We start from the raw sequence: 17,223 nt of genomic DNA, 5'->3' as shown, positions 1-17,223 counted from the left end.
TGCTTTGCTTGACAACATTCTGAGAAATGCTTACTTAGGCACTTTCACAGTTGTGGTAATGTCATAGAGGGAATATCATTCCTTATATGATCTTATGGTGATATGGTCTTACAGAACCACCATTGTATATGTAGTTGATCCTTGATCAAAATGTAATTATGTGATTGTACACACACACACACACACACACACACACACACACACCCTCAATAAGTATATACAAATCTGTGGCAGGCTAACTTGTTAACTGGTGAAGTAAGGAAATACCTCACTTCTTTATTCTTTCAAACTTAATACCTTCTACTTGAATTCCCATTGTGTCTGTATCCTCAACCCATTCTTGAATAATTAATTATATTAAGTCTCGTGGAGCAATTGACCCCTGCACCTTGGTTTCCCTACTTGCTAAACAAAGCAAAACAAAACTGTGTAAAATTCTCTGCTTTCTCTAGAACAAGCTTTCTAGAGGCATCTGAAGAGGTAAAGCCTCCCATCAGGGCTTTACTTTCCCTCTGGGCCTTTTCCACCATCTATATGAGGAAGGGCCCATGTGTTCTTTCAGGAAAGGTCTCTCAGTACCCAGCCAGTGACATCACTCCTCACCAGGTACGGGGATCACCAGAGAGAAGGTCTGGACTCTTGCTCCAGAGTTATCACCAACCAGCTCATCAAACTCAGGCAAGGCACATAACGTTTCTGAACCCTCCTGTTTTTCTAATGAAAATTTGAGGTAACGGTGCTTATTCCACCTACCTTCCCAGGTAATTATATATATGTGAAAATATTTCATAAATGTAAGAAACTTTAGGACCCAATTCACTCCAATTACTAGGGGGAAAAATGAATCGATTTAGTTACCCAATTGTTTGGCAGCCTCTACGCCATCATCACTGGTACACTTGGCGCCTGTGTGCCAGAGATGAGCTTCTCAGCTGGGACAGTCCCTCCCCCTCTTCCTCCTGATTTCCAGAATCCACTTATTTCCCAGTGTTCTCATTCCCCCCACCTTCAACTTCAGTCTGCATGGCGAGGACCTTAAGACCGACTAGCTCTTGTCTGTGCTTTCTCTAGAAGACTGAATTCTACTCTTAATTTCCTGTCTCCACAGAATAAACTATTTTCCATGAAGAGATGAATTGCCCAGAATCATGACATCACATACCTCCTTACTTTCATGCTGCTGTCGGGCCTGTGCCCGTTGTAGATGAGAATTCAATTCTTACTTTCTCTCCTGATATCAAAAGATGGAAATCTTCCGGGGAAAGAAGGAAGGAAGAGAGGTGGGAGAGAGGAAAAAGAAAAAAAGTACTGACAATGAGAAGAACAAAATCTGTAAGTCTTCAATAGGAAGAAATCTACATTAAATTTATTACTCTTGGAATTAAGGAAAATTTTTATATTTGGCAGTAAATCTGATAATATTCCTGGAATGTAATACCCTTGGGAGATGTTATATGAACGGCCTTGCTCCTTGTTCGTAAGTGATTATTTTCTGGGAATAAGGGATTTTGCCTCTGGGTTGTTTTTTCCCACCACTAATAATTGAAACTCTGAAGTTAGCAAACAATTCCTTGCTACCAAGCATTGCTCTTTTATTTGATTGTTCCATCAACAAAAACATCCCTTGCCCTGTGTCTAGGTGCCAGCCATTGTGCACCGTTTGCCAGGCACTCGGGCCGAGCCAGACAGTCTGGATCGGAGTTTTTAAGGCCAAGAATCAAATGCTTAAGTCTGGCATTTTTCTAATTAGGTAAAACATTTTTTTTTCACAATCATTTCAAGGTCTCAGATACAACGCACTTGGTGACAAGCTGATGGAACTCAAAGAGAAGTTGCTGTGGGATTTCCACAGCAGTGTTAGAGGAGATGGCTGCCCGGGCTGACTTTTTCAGGCTGCTGAGGCGAAACACCCCTGCACAGCCTGACCCGCAGCAGGCTGTCAGCCCTTCCCCTGGTGTGCATTCTGAATCTCCTAGGGAACTCTAAAAACAGGTGCCCAACACCCCTGCTCCTCAGAGATGCTCCTACAGTAGGTGGGAGAGGAAATGGTTATCTATGGTTTTTGAAGCTCCACAGGTGATTCTTATACACGGCCAGAAGTAAGAAGCACTCAGTGTGAGCTCTATGCATATTTTTCAATGTATGAAAAAATGAATGAACAAGTATTAGTGGAGTAAATGGGTGTCATAGTTTTAAAAAACATTTGCTACACTGCTGGGAATAAATTCTAAAAGCAAGAGAGGGATAAGAGGGAGTTCTGGGTTAACGTTGCAAGTGAGGATAACCACACATACTAAAATAAATAAGGTGAAAAATCTTACTGGATGAGGGAAGTAACAGGGAGCCTTTTAGGCTGAAAATGAGGTCCCTCTTGACACTTTTGCCCATTAAAATGCTTCTTAAATCTTTAAACACATTTTCTATATACTTAGTAAGAAGATTGTTTCTTCTGACTAAGTTAGTTTTGTTCAGTGCTGGGGCTGTGTGTGCTAGGAGGGCACTGTACCGCTGAGCTATATCCCTGCCCTCATCTTACCAAGAAAATACATTAAAAACACACTAATTCCAGAAACCTGGGAGTCTGAGACAAGAGGATCCCAAGTTCAAGTTCAGTGTCAGTAACTTATTGAGGCCCTCAGCCACTAAGTGAGACCCTGTCACAAAATAATAATAATAATAATAATAATAATAATAATAATAATAATAATGGCCGGGGATGTAGCTCAGTGTTAAAGCATCCCTGGGTTAAATCCTCAGGAAAAAAAGAAACAAACAAACAAACAAACCACACTTGTAGGAATTTGATAATGCTTTCAAGTAGTTTAAATGTTAATAATCTTCAGTATCTTTTTACAGTTTTAAAAATGCTAATGGACACCTATGTTTCAGCCTAGCGACAATGTTGAGTGGATATGCGGACTCGGGAAGTTAACTCAGTGACTCCCCGGAGCTTATGGCCTCATGGGCCTCAACATAAGACCATCTAACTAGCAATGAGACTAGAAGGAAAAATTGAATCAAACTGAGTACATGGTAAAATTAGACCATGATCTTTAAGGAATATTTTTTATTTCCATGTAGTGGCAAAATAATTCACTAGGATCAAATGCAAAAACCTGTGTTGGTTACAAGTCATCCATCCATGTAACAAGCACTTTTAGAATACGAAAGTAAAAGAAATAATTTGGACTGGACTCTGAACCACAAAAAAAATGAAGCACAGAAAATCTGATGTAGAGCCACTCTAACATTTTCTCAGAATAAGATAAGATTTAACATAATACCATTTGGAGGGACATAACCAGTAGAGAAAAATGATTTGATTATTCAATTTTGGGAGAAGTACTCCAGGTTGCATATCCCTTATCCAAAATGCTTGGGACCAGAAGTGATTTGGATTTCAGACTTTGGAATATTTGAGTATACATAATGAGACATCTTGGGGATGGGACGTATGTCTAAACACAATTTTTTTTTTACAGCTTATATACATAATCTGGTAGTAATTTTACACAGTACTTTCAATAATTTTGTGCATAAAATAAACTTTCATGGTGTAGAACTTTCCACTTGGGGAGTCATGTCAGCACCCAAACATTTGAGATGTTAGAGAATTTTGAATTTTAGACTTTGGGATTACAGATATACAACCTATATTATAAAAACAATGGCATTGGTTAGGGAAGTAATATCAAGTAGTGGAAAATGTAAAAAAAAAATCCATTGGTCAAAATATTATTCTCTAAAAACTAATTGGAATTTCAGGAGGAAGATGTACACCCAAGATCAAAATCAAACGCATTCTTCAATAGAAGCCATTTGTGATTCACAGTAAAAGAGTCTATCACTGAAAAAAAAAAAAGGTGGGGGGATGTCTTAGTATGGAACAGATATGCTCCTGACACATGGAAGTCATAGGTCAAGGGGTAGGGACAGAACTGTGGCTTAGACTTCCTGCTGCTGCATGCTTTGTGATAAAGCCTTGGGCTGTTCAGGGGAAATGACCAGGCCAGGGAAATGACCAGCTGGAAGTTCATTCGCTCTGTGGACACCAAAATTGTTCTCCCCGCAACTCTCCTCCAACCGGGCGCCCGGAAATAACCACAGCATCACCCAAGGCTCTCATATCCAGTGACACCACTTCCATACACACCTCCCAATATTACTGGCCACTTAGCATGGACTACCTCAGCTAAGGGTGCATATAAAATCTCCTGTAACATAGTCCAAGTCACCAAAAATCCCATACAACCAGAATTGTTTTCATTGTCTATTCAGCAACATTTTCTGAAGTCTGTTCCTCTGAATGTTAATCAAGATGTTTCTCAATAAAAGAAGCGGGTAGGGGAACTATGTGATCAAATAATCAGCATCTAAAAAAACAAAGAGCATCCTGGTTCTAAACTTTCTGTTCAGTTTTCTTTATCCCATTATTTCACATATTTATTTGACCACTGCCTCTTATTGTGTAATAGTTGTTAAGATTCCACAGAAAGAATCTTTCATGGCATGAGGATGGGAAACCTTACTAGTCAGAAATCTAAGACACTGAAAAAAAAAATATTCTTCAGGGAAACCAATGGAGACATGCATGGTTCAAAAATAAAGACACATTCTGAGAAATGCACACTAGGCTATTATAATTGTAGGAACATCGCAGAGAATATGTACTCAAGCCCCAATAGCATAGCCTGCTGTACCTCTGGGCTGCATGGAGATACTGTCCTATATGCAGTGTGGCATCAGCAGACACATTGTTACGCAGCACATGACTGTATGTACATACCAAGCTCCACTCTCTGCCAGGAATTGGTCTAGCTTCTGGAGATACAGCTTTGAACAAGGCTGAATCCTCAGACCCCCACAGGCTCAGTTTCTAGCATGCAATGGAATAAATCCACAAGATAGTTTTAGATGGTGTTTGGAATAGAGCGATTCAAATGGAGATAGAAGAGCCTTTCAGAGACGCCAAGAAGGCTTCTTCCAGAGGTGATGTATGAGATCAGATCTGAATGATCGTCACTGTCACTTCAACAGCAAATATATTTTTCTAATTGTTTGAAAACTAACGATTAAAAAGTACTAAGGCAAGATGAGTGTTTTAGTGATTTCCTGTTAATGAAAAAAGAAAATCAAAAAAATGCTCATTGTCCATCCATTCCACATACAAGCAAGTCCTGACCCTGGGTTAAAAACTCATGTCTATTGGGATCGAACATTCAGTTCTCAAAGACGTACTGGGAACATCTCTGAGTCACAGTCTTAAGTGGTGAAACGGGGCTTCTGACACAAGCCAGTAATCTTGGTGTGGACACCAAAACAATACTCCCCTAATTCTCCTCTGAATGGATACACACACACGCAATTGTCCCCAGGAAACTCCAGTGTGCGGAGTGGACATAGGTATCATCCTCAGGGCTTGGACCTTGGGAGAATAACAAGGCCAGGAAGTTAACTCTGGTGATACTTAGCCCTGAAACTCTTGACCACCTCAATTCCTGAGGGTTGCTTATTAAAATGACACCCAAGAGTCTTGGGAAATCAACATAAAATGTTGTGTAAATGCTTTGTATTGTTAACTGAAAGATTTCTTTCCCACAGCTATGGATCTTCTCTACAATCCAGCAAGATTCTTCTAATAAAAATTTTGGTAATTAACTTTATAATGATAATTGTGTTAGTGGTTAAAATGGTGTTGAATAATGAAACCTTCTCCAACAGGTACCAAAAGACAAGGCACGGATCCAAAAGGAGATCGTTATTGTCTTAATTCCAACATAATTCCAAGAAATCTACTTAAACATCCACAATAACCACCGAAAACCTTTCAGCAGACAAATGAAAATTTTCTTCTGATTGTGTTTCGAGTCGTCAAGTTGCAGCCAGTATTGTAAAATCAAAGTGCTCTGTTGCTAGGCAATTTCATGAATCATCCCAAGTCAGGTTTTAACCAGATTGATGAAAGTGTTCCCTCTTGATTTGTTTTTTTCACCAGAACCCAGTTTTTGTTTGAGCCACAAAATATCTGAACTGATCATATGGGAATAGCATTTCATGTAGTAATAAATAAATCTTTCCTTAATGCTACTTAATAGTATGTATAATTATTGTTGTAACACGGCAATCAGATAGGAGCGACAGAAAGCCCAGGCAGTGATTGCACTTGGCATTACGCTGACGCTGCAGAGAAAAGCAGCCAGGAGACCAGCAGGGAGAGAATGCAAAGATGCTGCTCTGAACTGCCTCCAAAGACACTCCACTCCTCCAAGACACCAACTCTTGGGTTGTCCTGATTTGAGAAATGGCATCACTATTGGCCCTGTGTCTCCCAAGGAGACTACATTAAAGAAGGCAACACCCATTTGATTAATTAATTTTTTTAAATTTTTATTTATATATGACAGTAGAATGCATTACAATTCATATTACACATATAGAGCACAGTTTTTCACATCTCTGGTTGTATACAAAGTATATTCACACCAATTTGTGTCTTCATGTACTTTGCATAATAATGTCCATCACATTCCACCATCATTTCTAACCCCAGCCCCCCTCCTTTCCCCTCCCACCCCTCTGCCCTATCTAGAGTTTGTCTATTCCTCCCATGCTCCCCGTCCCTACCCCACTATGAATCAGCCTCCTTATATCAGAGAAAACATTCAGCATTTGGTCGGCAATACCCATTTGGTTTGTGAATTCCAATCCATTTGTTAAAGGTGAATCATCTCATTGATAGTTGGATCTAATAATAAGAAATTCACATCCATCATGTTGCTTAACAACAGAGCAGATAGGTACTTTATCACACTGAGTTCAAAGGAAATGAAATAAATCTAACTAAAATATTCATAGTTAATGAGTATTGAAGACTGTTAGTGTTTTTCACTACCTATCTGCAAAGCTTATGTATTTATTTGAGGATATAAACATGAGGGATTCATACAAACAAGTAAAGAGTTATGTAAGAAATAATAGATTTCAATCTTTAAAACATAAAGTTCTTTTAAATTTATGGTATAATTCCTATCATTATATCAAATATCTCCCATGAGCTACCATGGTTCAGAAATCCACATTTTTGAAGATCTATGCTTGGTGACAATACAAGCAAAAGCAATATGGACTATTTTGCCATTCTCTTAAAAATAGGCTGCCTCACTGGATTTTAGGTGGATTTGGGTTTAACTCCCAGTGTCTAGGATTGATAAAGGAAAACTAGTGCAGAACATTTCCAAAGACAGTAGGGGATTTAACAAACAAGAAGCGCATTCGAAGGGAAGAAGAAGGGCAAAGAGGAACAAAAATGAACTTTTCTGTGCTTCTCCCTGTGAGAAGTACCCTTGTAATTATGCATGCATCTTAATTAAAATCACATTTCTTGTTTCTCATTTTCAGTTGGCCTTGTATCATTAAAACTGCACTGCATTTGATGTATTTATAATTATAGCTAAAAGGTTATGTTAATGTTCTTCTCTTCCATGCTGAAAATCAACAAAAAAAATAAACCATTGCTTTCCAAAAATTCAATCTCCAGATATAAAATTCATTACCCATGTATCTTGAAAATAAAATATCTTTGAGATCAATAGACACAGTTTTAAGCGGGATCCAAAATCCCTAGTGGTTGCAAAAACACAAACATAAACTGCTTTTAAAAATAAATCTATAACTGTGAAAAAAAGAATGGATCATAGGTCTATTTAAGGTCTCATAGGAGATACCTTACTAATCTAGATGAATTAATAGGAGACAATCATATCCCCTCAGGCAATAATTATTGAACTTTAAATCCTCAAATCTTCCCTTTATAGGAAAAATAATAATAAAGCTTATGTTACAGGTTCAAAGCTTTCTCCCCTGAATGCAAAAATGGTGGCCAAATCGAATGTCCATTATTAAATCTTTACTGAGAAACTCTTTCCTGACTGTTTCCAATAAGAGAATCAAAAAAAATGAAAACACTGTGGAATATAAAAGTTTGTGCTAGAAATAGTAACATGTGGCCCTGGATCCATGGCTTAGCTGTTTGGGGGACATTTCAGTTGGGAAATCTACTGGACGAATATTTAGTATTTAGATATTGCTGTGGTTGAATTATTTTCCCCAAAAACATATGTTAAAGTTCTAAACCTTGAAATCTCAGAGTGTGTTTTTGCTATTCTCATACCACAGAACCTTCCGCTACCAGAATGCCCAACACCAAGCAATTCTCCTGCAGATGTCAACTGGGTGTCCTGCAATTTGATTCAGTTCTGAGACGATCTACCCAGAGATGATCATCAAACCCACAGCTGGAGGGCTCTGTTCCACCAGCCTGACTTCCATCTCTTGCTAATCACAAGTCCCAGGGTGTGACCTACCCTTCTGACCAACTGGTTATAAATTAGGGTTCCCAGGACCCCACTTAGGGTTTAATTATTCACTAAGAGAACTTGCACTCATTTATTATAAAAGTGATTACAAAGAATACAAACAAACAGCTAGATGTTAGAAACCCTGGGGCAAGAGATAAGAAAGGGGTAGAGGCTGCAGCCCCTCCCAGCACCTCCCAGATCCCCCAGCACCTCCACATGTGCAGCATCCTGGAAGCCCTCCAAGCCCTGGCCTTTGGGTCCTTACAGAGGCTTCATTATACAGATATGATTGATGATGTCATTAGCCATTGCTGATCAACTTGACCTTCAGCCTTTCTCTTCTCCTAGAAGGTCAGGTGGGAAGGAAAGTTCCAACCCTCTAGTAACAGGGTCAGCTCTCCTGGAACCAGCCTCCAAACCTGAGGCCATTCAGAAGTCTCCATCATCAGTCATCTCATGAGCATACAAAAAGATAGGTATTACTTTGGATATTCTGAAAGGCTTTAAGTATCCTGTACCAGGAATGGGACAAGACCAAATGTCTAGCTTGTATTTTAAATCAAAATTTCACTATCATTGGAAATGTAATATATTCAATTAAGATGAAGTCAGGCTGCAGTAGACAGACTCCTATGTGACTGGCATGCCGATATAAAGAGGGAAATTTGGGCACAGAGATACACAGGGAGAACACTGTGTGAGGACAGGGCCCAGCCAAGGAATGCCAAGGGATCCCAGTGACACCAGCAGCTGAGATGAGAGGCACAGATGGACCCTCCCAGGGCTTTCAGAGGAGCGCCACAGCCTGCCAACATCTTGCTGTCAGATGTCGAGCCTCCAGGGCACCCAGGTTGTGGTACTGTGTTACACCAGCCTCAAAAAGGAATCCTGAAGTCTATGGAACTTGGAAATTTGTGGCCCAGAATTTCAAGTTATACCTACCTCCATACCACAAGCTGTGTTAACCAGTGCCTAAATTTCTGGGCTCCTCTCCCCACCCCCATCTCTCCCTCTCTCTTTCTCTTTCTGAACTGAACCCAGAGTCTCATGCTAAGTACATGCTCCACCACTGAGCTGCACCTCAGCTATGTCTTGATTTTTATAAAATTCAAGCAAGAAACTCGGGTTCTGGAAACTTTTTGAAGGTCACACTTCTTCCCTTTGTTCTCGATGTTAGCAACACTGGGGCTTTGTAAAATAAAAAAGGGCTATGGGAACAGCAAAGGACCCTGTTCTTGCAGGGCTCTGGGTTGGAGTGAAAGTCACTCATGGCACCTGACTACCAAGCCTCTGAGTCCGAGCATCAGGAGCCCGGAGGTGGTGTTCAGACAGCAGAGCGTAGGTTCACTGTCCTCTCCCATGGGATGGCCAGAGGCACAGCCACCCCAAAGTCTCAGACGCGTGTGTCTGGCTGCCTTTTCTGACTCACACTCCAAGTCTGGGGAAAATTGGCAAAGAGAAAAAGGAAAAGACAGTCTTAAAAATGGGTACCTGTTCTCAGGCATGGGTTGAGAAATACACAGATGGAGCGTGATTTTAAGACACGAATCCCAAAGAACCACGCCAGCTGTACTTGATGACTGCTTATAGCTCAGCGTGCTGGCCCGTCGGCTGGCCATCGGCACCTGTTACGTTTAAGACCTTGTTAATAAACATGGAGGTGCAGGTGAAAAGAGGGACTTAAGGCTTGAGGTCACTTTCCCACACAACCCTAAACCTGGGGCAGAAAGTGGAATGAATCCCAGCCTGGATTCCATAGCACTATTTATTTTACAAAGCCCTTTTGTATACATTCCTTGGTCTCGTTCTCATGTTGTAACAGAAGTAGAAGCTGCTTTTGCTGAAAGCATTGACTCTTCACCTTGGCCTTATTAGGGTTTTGATCTGGAAAGTCTCCCCAAGGCTCATACACAGAAACCACAGTCCCCAGTGCAGCAAGGTACACAGGTGGGGCTTCTAGGCAATGACGGGATCTTGAGGGCTCTGACCCTATCAGTGGATTAATGATTAATCCACTTGATGGATTAATCCATTGATAGGTAGATGGACTCCTTGGAGGTAGGACCTAGTGGAGGAAGTAGGTCACAGAAGGCATGAGAGTTTATCTTCTCCCCAGCTCCTCTCTGTCTTTCTATGCCCACACCCGCCACCCCAACCCCCCTCTCTGCTTCCTGGCTACTCTGGGCTGAGCAGTCCTCTTATGTCATGCCCTTCTGCCACCAGGCTTCTACCTGGAGCCAGCTGATTGTGGGCTTAATCCTCTGAAAACATGAGCCAAAATAAATCTTTTGGTCACAGTGACAAAAGCTGACTACCGGAAAACTGGTAGCACAAGCCTGCAGAAGTTCAATGGGTAACTAAAAGCAGGATCAGCTTAACATCTCTGCCTTCATTTTGTCTCTATATTCAGATTGCTGCTCAGTTCTGCACATAGACATGGCGATCATTTGAGAAGCGTTCGTAGAAAAACTGGTGATATGAGGTTCATTAGCCCTAAATTTACCTAATCTATCTTGTCCCTCTTCAAGACAGAGGACACCGAGATGAGAATAGCCAGGACATTTCAGGATTTGCAGGTACCTTCACCTGCCGGCTAACAGAGGATCCCGTTCCAGACCCCGGAGCCACACTCAGAAGTCTCCAGTCCCTACTCCACACATTTCAGGCACAGAAGAGTCTTGCAGGTGGATTATTTAGGAGACCGCCCCCCACAGCAGGAGTAATCATTGCATGGGAACCAAAGTGTCCCCTCAAGTGATAAGGACTTCTCCAGAACCACCCTGCAGAACCAGAAGTGAGATCATGGTCAAGCAGGCTGCAGCTTGACCAAGGCTGCTTGCTATGCAGACCTCTCACCCCTGCCCTGATTTTTCCTCTGTTTAAACTTCTAAAGCACCTAACAGGACCCTGAAGACAGAGCAGACATACCTGACCTTGATCCCGATCCCACTCTGCCTCCCCAACGTGGCCATTTGTGATGAAAGGGCCTTTCCTGCTTTCCACCATCACTTTTTCGGCTGGGTTTTGGAGGCAAGTGGCCAGACCTCATTTGTTGGGACCCCCAGAGACGAGCTCATGGACTAGGACTCCGGTAACAGCATAGCCCTGTTAATTTCACGACTTCAAGACGTAGACAGAAAAACTAAGTGCCTCCCCGCTGCACCCACCCGATGGGCACATAGAAAGTGCAATCAAGTGAGTTCTTCTGACTTCATGTGCCCTGCCACTAATTCTCAGGAGAGAGATTTTCCTTATTCCAGTCCACCCAGTGTCCACCCCTGGTCCATGCTCAGAACATACTCTGCTGGCCTGAGTTTGGTTAGAACCGACAAAGTGACTGGCACACTCACTGCCTGGGCTCCTATTGCTATCCTCTAAATGTTTGACCCCCAGAGTTTATATATTGACACATAATCTCCAATGCCACCTTATCAAGAGGTGGCCCTTTAGCGGGTGATTAGAACCTTAATTAAGATCACTGCTCTTAGAAAAGAGGCCTTCAAGAACTCCAATCCCCCTGAGCCACGGTGAGGACCAGCAAGAAGATGCCATCTGGCCTCAAAGCCTCACCAGACACGGAATCTGCAGGCGCCTTGATATTGGACCTCCCAGCCTCTGTGATCAGTACGTTTCTATTGTTTATAAATCCCCCTGTCTGGGTATTCTGTACAGACTGCACTTATCTTCCTGAACATGATGATGTAGCATCGTGACTGCCCCAGGCTGGTCACAGCCTTTGTGAAGAGGTTTTATCATTAAGATCATTAACAAACAGTTCTTTTCCTTGCTCAAATGAGAAGTTTTATATCAAGTTATTTTCTTCTCAAAGTGATATTTTAGGGAGCATTGGTGTCTTCATCCATCCAGGGTGTTACAACAAAATGTCATGGACCAGGTAAGTTTATCATGGACCGAATTTATTCCTCACAGTTCTGGAGGCTGGGAATCCCAAGACTGAGGCATCGTCAAAGTCAGGGTCTGGTGAGACCCTTTTCCAGTTCTTAGATGACTGTTTTCTTGCTGTGTCCTCCCATGGCAAAGGCACAAGGGATTTCTTTGGGATATCTTTTATGAAGACACTAATCCCATTTGTGAAGCCTAACCTAAACCTAAGGTTAACCTAATTATCTCCAAAAGCCCTCACTTCCTAAATGCATCACTTTGGGGGTTAGAATTTCAAAGTTTGAATACGGCTATGCATATTAACAATCAGCAAAGTGCATATGTATTAGTCAGCATGCTAACAAAATAGCCAATGTGATGGATATAAATAAAGAGAAGAGGGGAGAGACAGAGAGAATGAATAAGGGATTGACTCACCGTTATGAAGGCAAAAAAAGTCCCTCAATCTGATCATCCGCAAGCTGGTGTCTCAGGAGAGCTCGAGGAGGCATCGTTTGGAAACCTGAGAGCCAGAGAGTCAAAATACTAGTCCACGTTTGAAGACCTTGAGACCAGGCACAAAGGGCAGGAGATGGGTGTCCCAGCTCCACCACCAGGCAGAGAGTAAATTCAGTCTTCCTCACGGTTTTGTTCTATTCAGACCCTCAACATGTTGGATGGCTTCCACCCCCATTATCAAGAGCAAGCCTGTCACTCAATGCTCCAGTTCAGATACTAGTCTCTCTCGGCAGCACCCTCACAGGCACACCCAGAAATAATGTTTCACCAACTACCTGAGCATCCCATGACCCAGTCGAGTTACACGTGAGACTATCACAACCCCTCACAGAACTCTTCCTAGAAGAAGGGATGGGGGTTACGGCTGCCCCAAGCCCTGTTGTGATGCCAGGTATGGCAAGAAAAGATGAAGTTGCATGCTTCTATTTGAATGACCTAGAAGCCATGCTCTAAGCCAAGACCATCCTATAAACCAAGAATCCTTAAACTTCATTGCTCTTGTATCCCCTAAAATTATTTTGAAAAATATCTACCCCTTGGGCACTTTTAAAACGTTTTCTTCATAAGCTCCTGTGGTTGTGAAGAACGCGATTTCAAGCAAGTTGTAAATACTGAAATTTAAAAATGAAGATTACAGTATCTCTTTAGTGTATGCAATGGCATTTAAGTTGCATAATAGTTTGAAAGCCGCCTGTCAGGAGATAGTCACCACTTCTTTTCGTTTCTGCCCCAGGACAAGGGTGTCCTGCAGAAGCTAGCATCCATCCTATAGAGCACACCCATGCTTGGCCCAGGAGTCAGACAATGATCCAGAGGGCAGGGAAACACTTCAGGTGCAGTTGACGTCTCATACCAACAAGTGAACCAGTGACTCAGGCCATGTCATGAGCCTCACAATGGCTTCCACTGCCCTTCCGCCTGTACATTTCCCATCCCAACCAGAAACATACAAGGATGGGAATTCTGAGAAACACGGCTCAGCCTAGACAAGTAGACACATTTGACACCTTGACAGGCATGAGAAACCAACCCGAGCTCGAAACTCATGCTGTACCTTTGTACCCTGAATAATGAAGTCATTTGTCTGTGACTCAGGAATCTGGTGTCTTCTATCAGCTTCTATGAAACTATTGCAGACCAACTAGCTAGGCTGAAGGAAGGGTAAACTCAGACTCTTCACAATGTAAAAATGTCTACATTGGTACATTGGTTTCTTTCATTTATTTGTATTTTCATTACTCTTTCTTCAGACTTGTATCCTAATATATTTTAATGCTTGGAAGTCTCCTCTTGATCTCACCACCACTGTACCAATAAAAATGTTTATAGAAATTAAAATGTTTAAATTTGCTTCATTTCCTCTAATCATAATGTTCTACATATTCAAAATAGTTCCATATTGTGTAATCATCATAATTGTTATTGGTAAGCAACAGATCAGAAATGGAAACGTGTTTCAAATTTGAATAAATAATTAGTATTAAAGGGAAAATTGTATTGAAAATTAATCATCTCAGTGCAATACTGCTGAACAAATAAATTAATTTAAAATTTACCACATAAAATTTCATGTTGGCAAGAACTTGAAAATATTAAACATTTTATAATGTGAAAATTGACGAGTATACTTAAAATAAATATTTTATCATATATGATAAAATAATTTTTCACTATATAATTAGACAACATGTCCCAAATCTAAAAGAAATCATATGCAAGTCTTAGTTAAGGATTTTATATAATGTATTCTGAAAATTCAAGTTATAATTTAAAAACTCTGAAGCACTAAACTAATGGTTAGTTAAGGATTTTATATAATATATTCTGAAAATTCAAGTTATAATTTAAAAACTCTGAAGCACTAAACTAATGTCAGGTTGTTCAAAATTCTCTTCTCTACAGTTAACAAGACAGACTAAGGATGAATCCTAAAATAGCTAAAAAGGGCTGCTTACATTAATATACAGGGAAAATGTCATTTTTTTAGCTTCAATATTTCTTAAAGTGTGCTTTGCTTTGGGCTCACAGAATTTTACATTCTTTGGCAAGAAGAAAGGGATAGAAGAGATGTAGTCATTCAACAAAATCTGTCACTAACACTCACTATTCCTGTATCTGAACCAGAATATTTCAACCCAAGCCAAATCCACAAATTTCACCCTGAACAGAGTAAAGATTAAAGCCCATTAGGTTCCTTGGATCCTCTTTAATGGCTAAAGGGATCTTCCCTTTGTTGGAGACCCAAGAAGTTTCCACACTTCCGACCCAGAGGTAGGTTTGGATGGGTTGGAAATCCAACCCACCCTTTTGGAAGAAGGATTCTTATAAACTCAGGCAAATTTTCTTGGAATGAGTTTTAGAGAAGAGGATCTAGAGAACTTAAGGACCTGGTTCCTTTCCAGCTCTCCAGGTTTTACATCCCCTGGAAAGCACAGCCATGTTGGGACCACTGCTATAAACCACTCTGAGCCTCCCCAAAGGGGCAGCTCCTCTTGATCTGCACATGACCTTCATCCTCTGAGATCAGTTTCAGCTGTTCCCTGCAGCTACATGTTCATACATAAGTGCACAGAAAGAGTCTAGAACAATAAGTGAAAAACCAGTAACTGTGCTAGAGACTAGATATGCAGAAGATTTGCCACAAGAAAATACTTACGCATTGTCTGATTTAAAATAAATAACTTTAAAGGAAATATGAAAGAAATTTACAACTGGAAGAAAAATGTTAGGGGTGAGGAATTAGAGCTGGGTAAAATGCACTGTATAAATAAACAAGAGAATGAAAGCACATAGGGATTGTGGATCCCCCAAGTTTAGACTACACAAAGCTCGGGGAAATTATTTCTTCAAGGCATTTTTGCGATGTTTTTTTCAAAAGTCTATTATCCACAGTCACTGATTCATATAGTTAAAAAAAATTTGAGTGCTTGCATTTTATGTGCAGCAATTGGTTACCTTAACCCTCTAAGTTTCCTAGAAAAATAAAATAAAATGCCAATATAACAGGCCTAGGGGAGAGCCACACTATTTAGGTGACCAGAAATAGCAACTCTGAAGTAAATTGAAGTGAAGATATCAGGCCTGCTGGTCTTTGTTTACACCAGGACGAAGAGAAGGTTTGTATTCCGCCTTCGGATGAGCCTTTATCTAAAACATTCGAATTGTGGAAGCCAAGGGTCCTCATTCTGTTTTCAGTTGCATTTGCCATTGTTGATGGATGTCAGTCCCCAAGGCTGGGCCTCCGCAGCGCTACATCAAGTTGAAACCTGGGGCCCTCTGGCAACGTGTCAGAAAGGTCTTTGTTAAAGGACCAGAAAAGAAAAGGTCCAGGAGTCCTCTCTACAATCAGGGGCTTCAGGACAAAGCCATCAGCCCTGTGTCGGAGGGACTCGGGACTCCGGCCGCAGGAGCAGAGGCAGAACAGGTCTGCTCCGGAAGCCTTGCCCGTCAGGTCATCTCAGGGAAAGGAACACGGGGGTCGCGCAGGATGTAAGAACGAAATGAATCACAACTGACTTCTCTTAAAGTCCAAGAAAATTTCAAATCATAATGTAAACCTGGCATCCCTTCTGATGGCTTGAAGGTGGTGGCCCTTCTGAATCGCCAGCGTCAAACGGCAGTCACAGAATAGAATGAAGGGTAGGGTTGATGCAGCTGCTGGAAGGATACTCGCCCTGCAGTTCATCGACCGCACCACAGAATGGTCCCGGGAAACCTCATCCTTTCGGGTGATAAGTGAAAGGAAAGAAAAGGCAGTCTTCTGAGGGTGGATGATGGGAATATCTTCTGTTTCCTTGTTATAGAGTGAAACCAAGAAAAACAATGTCCCCAGGTTCTCTTCCCTGTCAGCATGCCCTTGAGACCCCCTGGATGCCCCATTCTCTTCTTAACCATCACACTCTAGACCCCTAGACTTTGTGCCCCTTTATGGCTCCTTGGTATGCTGTTTGATTCTCTCCTTTGACAGGGATGGAACTCCTTTTAAGTGGTGTCTTTCCTCAAAAGCAAACCTGGAGATGAGAATTCATTTGAGTGACATCTTGGGTGACAGATCTCAGGAGGAAGAGGAATGGTGGGATAGACAGAAGAACAAAGCCAGCATTGACGACCTCAATGAAGGGGTGGGGCATGGCTCAGCAAAAGGAACCAAGTGGCCCCAACAGCACCCAATGCACAACCATGCCCAGGATGCCAACCTGAGACTCAGCTCATGCCTTCCAGATGCACTCAAGAAAAGGATGGATACGAAATTCGAGTGTTTGGAAAACAGGGCTTTGCGAGAGCAGAAAGTCCATCTTTTATTTCTTTCAGTACATTTGCCTACCCACTGTTAGCTGGGCCCTCTACTCAGAGCTAGGAGAGGATCACAAGGGAAGCAAGTATCAGAAGGGAAAAGGAATTAAGAGCATTTCTTATGGAACACATGTCGAGGTAAAACACACATAACTTTACCACCTTAGCCATT

This window comes from Ictidomys tridecemlineatus, chromosome 6, assembly GCF_052094955.1.
Source record: "Ictidomys tridecemlineatus isolate mIctTri1 chromosome 6, mIctTri1.hap1, whole genome shotgun sequence".
Classification (NCBI taxonomy): Eukaryota; Metazoa; Chordata; class Mammalia; order Rodentia; family Sciuridae; genus Ictidomys; species Ictidomys tridecemlineatus.
The sequence above is the reverse complement of the archived record's forward strand: the minus strand, read 5'-3'. Positions refer to the sequence as shown.